This window comes from Sipha flava, unplaced genomic scaffold (genome assembly GCF_003268045.1).
Source record: "Sipha flava isolate LNK unplaced genomic scaffold, YSA_version1 35a_pilon_pilon, whole genome shotgun sequence".
Taxonomy (NCBI): Eukaryota; Metazoa; Arthropoda; class Insecta; order Hemiptera; family Aphididae; genus Sipha; species Sipha flava.
The window spans coordinates 659,591-671,911 of record NW_020273058.1 but is presented as its reverse complement, the minus strand read 5'-3'; the positions used below and the strand labels follow the sequence as shown (position 1 = coordinate 671,911).

Below are 12,321 nucleotides of genomic sequence, written 5' to 3'. Positions count from 1 at the left end.
AAAAGAACTTCCCAACAAGTAAAAGCGGCCCAATCAAACAAGAAACTCCCAGTATCCCGCTTTCCCACTCCAGCCCTACATGTATATCGATGTATACAGCGGTGTTCAAGAATGCTTAAATGCCAGAAAGACGAAATATATAGGGAAACTCGAATTCCCTCCCGTATATTTTTTTAAAAATAAGGTTATACGAATTGCCTCCTATTTGAAAATTCCCATAAATCGAATCAATACAATTGATATAAACTATCAATTTATACAATGTCGTTATATTGACCCTAATAACACGTAACTCTAACTATGTTAATTTTAAGGACAGCTAAAAAACTAAATAATTGTTTAAATAAACTAATATTAAACATATTGCTAGGTAGTTTATAAACATAGTTAATATCATGCATATTAATGTAATTAACATTTTTTATAACAAAAAAATTAAAATATTCAAGCCTGAAATAGAAGACGCGTGTTATTTACAAAATATTATTATTTTCATTTATAGATACGTGTTTTTATTCAGTGTATTATAGTAAGAACTAATTTATCAACACACACTTTTTCCTTTTTCACTGAATATTATAGAATTTTGATAAAAATATTAAACTAAATTATTAATACTGACATGATAGTACAGATATTAGTATCGGGTATCAACCTATAGTCTTAATTTGAAAACTAATAAAAACATTATTACATTACTACATTATACTCCAGTTATTGTCTAATGGTAATTAATAAAACCAAAATTAGCAATCCAGTGGCGGAACAAGGTTTTGCTGGGCTCGGGGCAAATAAAAAATGTGGGGTTCTCATTCGTATCTTATACATTACATCGCCATTCTAAATTAATTATAGATTTAATTCAAAATATAATTTTGTCCATCGATTTTTAAACAAACAATTACTGCACAATAGTTAGGTATTATATTATTTGCATAAAAAATAAACTGATCATCTTAATCATTATTATAAAAACTCAAAATACAAATGTTATTAATGATTACTTTTACTAAATAAATTTATAATAACTAATAGGTAAGTAATAACTTTAATTTATAAAAGAAGTTTAAAAAAAAAATGTGTATTGAACAATTTATAATATTTTAAATACAGAATACATTGTTTAAATAAAATTTTGTTAATTAGGAATTATAGTTCTTTAATTTTTCTAGCTTTTTTGGGTGCAAAGTCACTTATAATATCTTCATAATTTAGTTGTACAGAAAGTTCTTTTTCTATACAAATTGTAGCGAGTCCAGTAAGTCTTAGTTGTGACATGGTACTTCGTAAATATGTTATAATAAATTTTAATATAAAGAATGTTCTCTCTGCTCCATCTGACATAATAGAAATTGTTAACATAATTCGAAATGCAATATTCAAGTTGGGAAATGTGTTCAATTTTTTTATTTCAGTTAGAACTTGAAGTGGTGAAGTATTTTTATCAATTAAATGGCAGAAAATTAATATTTCTTCATATAAATTATAACCATTTATGTCTTATTTGTCATTCTCTGACAAATGTATTTCCAAATCTTTGCAGAAATTTAAAATTTCTAAATCATAGACATGACAAAGTTTCTCAACATCATACAAAAATCCAAAAACTTCATTAAATGTATTTATTTAATCGAATCGAATTTATTTATATGTTGTGTAGAAAATAGCCAAGTATTATTATTAATATTATATACACATATTAATTGCTACATCAAATGCGAATATGCAATGAACCAATAACGAAGATAAAAACGTTTAGCATTTTAGTTTAAATAAACATTATATTTTCAATGTATCTAACGAAAATAATCTGTTAGAAATTAAGTAAAATTTTTTGTGATACTTGGGTATTTTGAGTAATATGTTGTGAGTATGTCTAGGGAAATTTTTTTTTTTTTTTGGTTTCATTCAGGTGGGAGCACTATAAATAACGGAGCCCCAAAATCGCGGAACCTGGAGCACGTGCCCCGTTCGTTCTGACGTTGCTTCGACACTGTAGCGAGAAATAGGCACGACAATTCGGCATTTATATCTTTATTATATTCACGTTTATATACGTATTAGCGTTTTCGACTGTTAAATTGTTAACGCGACCAGCAATACATTTATTTTGTTTTAGTTCATAAGTTTAAAATTTAAAATATAAAACAAGTTTTGTTGTAGTATATGCACTATCAATGTCAAAAACAGTGGACAGTTTGGAAGTTGTGACCCCCTTTCCCGAATATGAAGTTAACTTAAGCTTACCCCATTCTGTCCGTAAAACATCTCTAGAAATCCATTTTTTTCAAATGTAGGTATAACCTACCTCCTCCTAAAATAGTTCCTGATCGCATCACTGTTCACAATAACTCCAAATAATAATTAAATAAGTAAATAAATAATATACTCTAATAGTTTTCAATATCGATAAATATAGCAATATCAAAAATCAATATCAAATTATATCTATTGTAACAGGAGATAATTTGAGTATAGTAACATAGGGGCACTCGAATTGGCTCCCAAATACCCGGATCAATTTGAGTGTTAATTAGTAATCTAATAAAATTTAGGTGATTCTTGTGCACCGAAATTTATCATATGGTATACATTTAAATAGTCTTACGCACTTGTACTGCCCACACTTCAGTGTTACATTCGAGCTTACGGTGAACGAAAACCTCGTCGTTTATCTACATTTGAACTGGTTAAGAGTTGAAGTGCAAACCCAACGCTTTAAAATATATATTACATGGATAATAGATAATTGAAATGTTCAGCTTTTTTGTCATTCATTTTTTTCCTTTTTATCATATTTACTTTCGAATGTATTTTGGTTGGCGCCGTTCATTTAAACTAACAGTTTGGATATGAACATTATTAACATACCCAATTGATACCCTGTGCATTTATCGCAAACATAAAAAATTCGCAATATCCTATAACGTTTATTTTATTAGTTTTTGCAGACGCTTATGAGAATTGAATCTATTTCTAAGTCGTCTATAGTCAATTTAAAAAATAATTATAACATTATACATGATTAATAATCAATATTCATCAATTTTAATTTTACAATCAATAAAACATAACGATAAGCAAAATAATTACTAAACTATACATTAGTGATGCGTAAAAATTAAAAATGATTCTATGTATATATATATATAATGTGTGCGTGTGTGCATGTGTGATCATAAAGTGTAATTTTAAACTTCTAGGAATTCATTATCGTTTAATATCATTCGAAATATATGGTGATTTATTAGCAGCGTAATATATTAACACTAAAATTCATCTTAAGTCTTTTGAAGTTTCGTGTATAAATATATATATATATATAAATTGTCAGAGAAACGCTTAAAACAATCTATATAATGTTAATATATAAAATAAAACGATTAAAAAAAAATAATAATAATCAATGAACCAATCGGTTGTATAATGTAAAATATGTACAATAGTTATAGAAGTTCGATCGTCGATTAATTTTTCATTCGGTAGTTGAACGTGTGAAATATCGAAAGATTTCCATGACCAACTCAATGATCTTACGATTTTACGATCGGACTGTGATATACGCTGGCAAGCGGTTCGGACTGTTTCCTGAGCTAACAAAACAAGATCGCTTGGGAAAAAATGGAATAGGAGGAGGATTCGTTCGATATTATTGATCGTATGTTTGCATCTGGAAATCTTCACGCGTTTTTGTTTTCTTTTTTCCCTTTTTTTTCACCCAGGGATCCGCGGTCGAATAACATGTACGATATCATCGCACATAATAACAATCATTAAAAACGCGTTGTACTGTCACGAGCAATAATTGATCCTGAACATTGCGCAACAGCTATGATACGATGTGCATGCGTATACGAGCTGGTAAAGTCCGACGAACTTAAAGAAATTAAAAAAAAAAAAAAGAAAAAACCGCTGTTTTCGCGTGTCACTCAATACGAATGTCACGACCGCCCGCGTACGCGCAACGACGATGTGTGCATGTACTCAAATACCCAAGTGGACGCTGTTATTATTATTATTTGTTACTATCATCGTTGCACGCGACCGGGCTTGGTAATTTATTTCAAATAGAATTTTTTCTTTCAACTGAGCCGCGTCACAATGCAACAGTAAATTTATTTGTAATAATTTAACGGGCTTAAGCCATTTGGATATGTGATCAAAATACAATTGACATTTATTACAAGGACGAACAAACATGACTTATATATGATGACTCAATTAACATTTATTTTACAAAATACAAATACAGAATAATACACCATATTATTTAACATAGAAATTAAAATAAATTAATAAAAATTATGAAAATAATTTTTTAATATTATTATAAACATTTCATACTCGATTATGCTTCTTAATGTCAAAATAACATTAGAATTGAATTTATCACGACTGGAATCAAAAAAAATCTATAGATGTGGATATTTTATTAGCTAATAATAAGGCACGTGAAAAAAAGAATCTGCACTATAAAACGAGAAACAAAAATAAAAATAAAAATAAGAACGAGAAACAGATTATTTGTTATCGAAATTTAAGTGAGAATTATTTTGTATTAGCGACATAGGCAAAAAAATTTATATGGAAATTATTCAAGATCATTTAACTATGCAGATAAGTTCTGAGACCAGATTATGATTCAAAATTCTAAAGTAGATTGTACGAGCAAGCAATATAACCTTGTCTAAGCTTGATATCTGTTTAAATTTATAGGTATTCCTAATAATAAAGCTTAGCGTTGTATAAGATTTATTCAAAATTATTTCTTGGTGGCACTTAAATGATAGGTCCGAATTAAAACATATATTTACATTTTAAACTATTGATACTCTGCTTAATTTAATATAATTGAGTTTCTAGAAATATGAACAGCGTGATCGCAGCAAACGTGGTCTACTAAGTGCAGTTGTGTACACAACTGATATATACGCAGTACGCAGGGTCGTCTTCAGCAGAGAGGTGACCCCATGGTCTTTTTTTTCTAAACATTTTTGTTATTTACAATTTATATAACACTAGGAAAACTCATAAAAATGAGTGCATATATCAAGTTCATCCCCTCTATATAAATGGATATAGGGACGCTAATGGCCGTTCGCTAATTTTTTTTAGCTTATTATTTTTCGTATATTCAGAAAATATGATGATACGTTGGTGCACCACCAGTCACATAGAGTTATTAAAATGTTCATATAAATTATGAATGCCACATTAAATTAAAAGGCCGCAATCTCTTTTGGTAATACGTCACTAATCAGGTGCGATCACACACGTCAAGCACCGATGGGCTCGAGCCCTCGACCATTATAATCACCAAGTTAATGTTAATAGTCCTAAAAAATAAATTCAACATTTGTAGTGCTGACACTGGGTGGGTGCACCGCCCATGATTTTTATTTTTCTATTTCAACTAGTTTCTGATCGTTATTGGGTCGTGCGGATTATACGGTCAAACGCATAGCGATAGAATTACACTTGCGGACCTTAATGAGACTAAAATATATGTTGAACATTTTTACAGAAGGCCCAAGGCCTTTTCAGTCTCTCGAATCAGCAATAGTTCTTTAAAATATATTTGGCACCATTTAGTCTTGTCCCGGTCAATCTCGGTTTTCGCTGGGTACCGGCAATATACCTACAGCATATAATAATCAAACTTGAGTACGTACCCTAATATTGGTATACAACATGTGCACAATGACGGGCATTTGTGAGTTTAGGATTGAGGTTTTTTTATTTTTTATGTATATTTCTCACCAATCAATTAAACGCAACTATTTGAATATCGTTTTTTAAGTCCCGTCACGTTTCATACATGTGTGTGTATGTGTGGGTGTCCAAACATCGTGAACTGTTTGAGAAATTTAATACTTAAATTATGAAAATCATAAACGCTAATAGTTGGGTGCCAATTATATTAATATATAAACGATTTTACGCACTTCCTGGAATATCAGTGACTCACTATTTTGTCTAGCAATCTCTAAACACACACCTACAGTAAAACCATTTTTGGTTATGTTTTTTGTTTGTCATTATTATAATTTTCAAATCATGGAACATTCATATTTTCGACGTGATATTTATTTCAGACGTGCGTAAGAACAATAATACTAAACCCAATCTAGGTAAAGGTGACTGCAATTTTATTATGATGATTACGGTTCCTTACTGCCGCTCGTATTTTTGTGAAAAAATTCTTGGTCAAGAGATTAAGTCATAATGGTATGCCAATCGATGGTTGATGGACTTTGGGCTACTCATCGTACGGCTTTGTATTTCCGAGCAAGCAGATCTCGAATAAATTATACATATTATTCTGAACACATGCTTAATAATAATAATTTATATTTATGGATTGGTCGTTTTTGTTCGGGTCGAACGCAATACAAATAGGCTCGTGGGGGTGAGAGTGCGGGTACATATATTATTCTGTATAGAATATAGATTTATAGTTTTTTCCTACGTTATTTCTCAATAACCATGCAACGAATGAAAAATAATAAAACCATGCACAGTATTACAAATTTACCGTAATCACAGAAGTTATAGCATATAATAAATATTTTTAAGAAATTTAAAATTTGTTGAAAATGCGGAAAAAATAACATAACTTTAAAAAGAATTTCTATCAAAAAAATGAAATAAAACTTACACCCCAATAGGGCACTCGTCATACTTTTCGTCACACTGAGTATAATAGTGGAACAGAAAGATAATGACTGATATACCTCTCGTTGCCGGTCAAATCGTGTTTTGTAAAAGGTTAAGATTTTTTTTATTTTTATTATTTTCTCGTTTTTAACATGCAAATTTGTGTGGTCTGCTTAAAACTACCGTGTTAATGTCAATCATTCAATCATTTATTATTATTTTATTTTAGGCCTTGTTTAAGTCGTCACATTTCGTCCCGTTTACTCGTCACTGCAGTGATTTGTCAACGTTTTACTGATCAACGTTATTTCCGGTTATTTTTTTTCTCTACTGATTGATCGAGGCAATCGCTGTAAGGCTACTCCATTTCTTTTGACATACCGTATGGACAATGTACGATGTTGAGATTGTTATTTTTAAAACTTTTATTCGTGATAAAATCTCGATCGTTTCCTAGTTCCATAGTTCTGTCCGCACACGACAATGTTGTCAGAAGGTATATCGATTTTAGACAAAAGTTCTTTTTGTCACCTTTGGATAGAGCTGCTCGTAATGTTCAAGGGGTTGCACTGGATAAGTGGAGCGATCAAGAAAGGAGTGGAGGGTTTATCATACACCTGAATCCGGAACGTGTGTAATTTTCTTTAAAAGAATCGTACATATAAGTTTTATGATTGTCAGTGACTACGTGAAAACATTAATTTATAAATTATAGACCGTTGTTCTAGAATAGATATTAAACATACATATTACTGTCCAAACAGTTCAGCAGCATAATTAAGTGATCTTATCAATATAAAATGAACGGAATTATATTAAGAATTCGGCCATTCGATAAACCTTAGATATGAAACTTTAACATGCGTTACTAAATGATAGGTAATCCACACGTAGTAATTTCGGAGCAATGATTGATTAAGCGCAGACCATTCGGATTGATGTTTTCCGATTTCGGACGTTTTATTTATTGATTTCGTCAATCTGGATGATGTACGCAACACGCTCATTTCGTTACGCATTAGCTCGGTGCTGACGACCTTGGCCGATTTAAGGATATTCTAATTTCCGATCTCACATCGGTAATTATCGAATGATAGATTTGCCGACAAGTGGACGAACAGCTTGTCCTGGCGCTGTCGATCCGCTGGCCAGCGGCTGTTTTTGGTTCGTGTGTGCACGCGCAACTTCGTAGTTCGGGCCACAGCGAGAATGTTCTCCAGGTGGGCACGAGTGAAACGCGCATCCGGTGCCTCGAAAAAGGGTCGTCCACGTGTGTTGTCGTTTTGTTTAATGATTTTCGTACAAAAATTACAACTGCACACGAATGAAAAAAGTATTGCAAGATCGTAGGTAGCAGCAACTTTTCATTGTATTGATTGAGAAATTTATATTTTTGTATCGTAGACGGACATGTCTAATTTTTTGTGACTTTTAAAAGCTTGTCCGTTTCCATGTAATTGATATTTCGTTAAAAATAAGACGGCTTACTGATTATGACAACTACCGATTTTCACCCGTGGCATACATCATTTTTGAAGTAATTCGTAAACCGTACTTTTATCATGACAAGATGCACGTTAAAATTAATTTATTAGTGTGCGTACATGTAAATATTTCCATCTGTATAAATGTGTTGTGAAATTACTTCAAATTGGTATTGGTCATACACACTCCTTGTACGGTATTTTATAATTTAAACACTGTTCATTTCGACCGTTTACTACTTATATGGTTTATTTTATGTACCTGTTGTGAGTTAGGTCCAAGACAATGACCTTATACTATTAAAAAAAATATGCGCAAGGTTTTTCAATCATTATTTTATGACTCGATATAACGGCCGGGCAATAAGTGTCGTGATTTAAGATAAGCCGGCTGTATATGTGCGTATGCATATTTTAATATTTTTTTTACGGTGTTTACATTTAAAACTCTGACTAGTTTTAAATCTTGCTAAATCAAATACAATTCCAATAAATGTGTACATTTTTCTCTACGATATAGATACATATGTATACAACGTGTTACAACTACGCATATTGTTATTATATTTTAATTTGCCATAGCGTACATAAAAATTTCACCAAGAATTTACGAAATAGATTATAAAATAACAGTACGATAAAAACGGGAACCTAATCAATCTTAATATTATCATAATATGTGGTTCATAATACCGGTTCATTTAACTGATACATGAGTGTTATGGTGGGCGATTAATTTTACTTAATAAATTGCTGGTGTTAGATTGATGAATTCACTATAAATTGTTCAGATAAAAGGCTTTGATTACATATAATATTCAAGTATAAATACTCTAATAATTAAAATAAACGACATATAAACTATATGAAACGGAAAATTATAAAAATTTCGTACTTGTTAGTTTTAACGTTTTTAATTTTTTTTTATAAGACTACATATTCTGTAATCTACCATTCCAATTATATTATTCTTAAGAGTATCGCTAAGGTAAACACAGTGAAACTCCTATTTATGGACATCTTCCGAAAGCTGACACTTTTTAGTAATAAATACTAGCATAGAACATAGATACAGTGAACGTTAAACATATTTACTAACAGCAAATAATCATGATAGTGAACAATTTTTTCTTAAATTATCGATATAAATATTGTAATGTTTAAGTTCTAAAATTTGGAATCAAAAAGCAATTACATTTTTATCGATCCATTCAAATTTATAATATAAATATTAACATAATTTTTATGGTAATATCGTATTTAGTGCTTATAGCGATTTAAAAATAAAAATAAAAAAAATAAAAAAATAAATGTTAAATAAATTGTTATAATTTACAATACTTTAAGTAAAAAACGATAAACACAATTAATTATCCAAAAATTTGTAAAAATTGCTCCTTAATACTAAAATACTTTATTCTCAATAACAAAACCTCTCGAAAAAACAAAGTTCTGTATTCTTTTCTTTAAAAGTCTGCTAAATTATTATTATTATTATTTATCTATTTTTTATCATAGTAATTAATGCCAAATAGCTTCTTTTTTTTATCAATAATATGCAAAATGTATAGTGCTACAAGGTTACATAGTTAGATTGAATATACATTATTTTAAATTTGATAAGAAAGCCTTTTATCAAAATAAAAAGCAATATAAACCCATATCCAATACTTAAAATATTGGCTTGTAGTAATTAATTCGTCTATATCAAATTAAAAATTCATAACTATAAATGAACACTAATTATTCTTAACTTCATACAATTAAGCGGCGCCCGGTAGATGTCTGCGTGATGCCATCATGCATCGTTTTTTTTAATTGATGCATACAAACCAACAATAGAGTTATAACGTTATCTAGATCTAGCACTACAGCTTAATATATAGAAATTAGGACTCGAATATTGATGCCTTCATGAACCCAAACAAATTTCATAATTACAAAATACAATTTTGTTATTTAATCTCGTATGTTATCGAAACATGATTTAAGCCAGAAAAACATTGATTAAGAATATTAAAAAAAAAAAAATGTAAAAGTCAGTCTTCAAAATCATATCTTATAACTAATAATACATGATCGCACAATGAAATTAAATATAAATATTTATCATAACTGATAAAATTATTGATAGTGTTTGATTAAGTATTATAGCGTAGATCAGATGAATAGTGAAATTTGATGAGAATAAAAGGGATTTCCTGGTCGGCCGCTAGAAGTCGGACACAACGATAGTAAAATATAAGTAATTCGTAAGATTGTAGATTTCATATTTGACTCATTAAAATTTTAAACGTGTTTAAGCGTGACGGGAGTCACCTCTTATCTCTTATTATTATGTATTTAGTGTAATTAGTATGATTGAGTTAGAGTCGATTAATGATAATTTTATATGACAAGAAAAAAATCTTGATCCCCATAAGCGAAAAGCACTTGTACGTATGAATAAAAGTTTCGTGAAAATTATATCGGAGTAGGTTGTTCATAGTGTTTGGGTAAATAAATATTTCTGCAACTATTATTTGTGTCTAGAAATCGATTCCAATTAAACGAAGTTCTACGGTACTTAATACGTAAAATAATAATAGTAATGTCTATTATCATTGCGTACATTAAACAATGCAATTAACGAATTAGAATGAATGATTTTCGATTGTTTTCTCATATTTGAGAATCAATTTAGGTGCTTACAAACCCAACGGTATCATTATTCTTAGAAAAAGAAATTAGAATTGATGTTTTTTTATTATCTGAAATCGTTGACATGGCGGTTCTATATGAACTTAATTCGGAAGAATCGGTAAAAATTTTTACGTGTGAGAATAAGTTTACTTTGAAGTAAAAAGAATATGAGGTCTATATTGTAAAAACAAAATGTTGTTTTATTTAATTCTGTTGAATTTAAGTTAATTATTTGATTCAGTATATATTGAGGAAAGGTTTATGGTGCAGCTTTTTTTTTTATTTATTTAAGATATAAAAATAATTTTAAGTTTTCTTGGTGAGGCTTAATGCAGGATTTTCAAAATATTGTACGCTATGTAAAAAATATTTTGACTATTTTAGAATAAGATGTTAACTAATTGAGTTTATTATATACGTAATTGTTATTGATGCATATTTCACTAACCATGAACGACTTATCAGTGTCGACTTTATTATCGGTGAGACCAAATATATGTATTACAAATTAATCCTCAACATTTATTTATATATATTATGTAAATATTTATGTTCATTAGTATTACACGGTTACATAAAAAACTAAATTGACATGTGCATGGATATATTAATTCATAATGTGTATTAATGTGATCTTCATGATGCACAGTTTATAGATAGCGAAAATACATTTTTTATTAGTTGTTAATTGATTTCGTTTATTATTAGGATGATATGACAATTTAGGCCTTTTTACTAAATATGTTCATTAAAAATCAATATTTTATTGCCCGTATACTATTTTGAGTGCATTGTAGTGCCGAAGAAAATGATTATTGTAATTAATATTCGGATGTAACTAATCATAATATGATTAATGAGTTTGTAAATTGAAAAGCGCAAAGACATCATTTAATGTTCATAACTATTCTACTTAAGTATACGTGACGTAATTTCGTCACATTGCTCAATCGTATATTTTTTAAGTGCATGTTAGATACCTATTACAAGACTTAGAAGCAAATAATTCGTACTAATTCGGCTAATAAATATTTTACTTACACGAACAACGGACATAAGAAATAGTTTAGTTTACGGATTTTTATAATAATCAATTATTTTAACTTAACGATTTAAAAATTCATACAGTCCTTTATGAATATATTTTAATAAAACACCATTGATTGGCTGACTGAATTTGATTAGTTGACGTATTTGAATGAATAAAAACTATAAAAATTTAAGTTTAAAAAAAATACTCTTGCTCCATCACTAACCCAAACTGAAGTTTTTTTTCGAAACAAGTGGATTTAATATCGGTGAACACTCACTAATTGTAAATTATTTTCATTTTCGTAAAACTCGATGGAAAAAATTGGAGCACAACTATCATAATAAATACTATGTTGTTGAACTCAAAATATTTTTTCTTTGATAGGAACATTATATTTATAGTTTTGTTGCGTATACATACACACACACACACACACACACACACACACACACACACACACACACA

General features: G+C 29.4%; 1 protein-coding gene across 7 annotated transcripts in view; it reads left to right on the top strand.

The window, feature by feature from the left end:
• Nucleotides 1-12,321, top strand: part of LOC112687740 (basement membrane-specific heparan sulfate proteoglycan core protein) — a 166,588-nt gene that overhangs the window by 58,461 nt on the left and 95,806 nt on the right. The window lies entirely within an intron of this gene.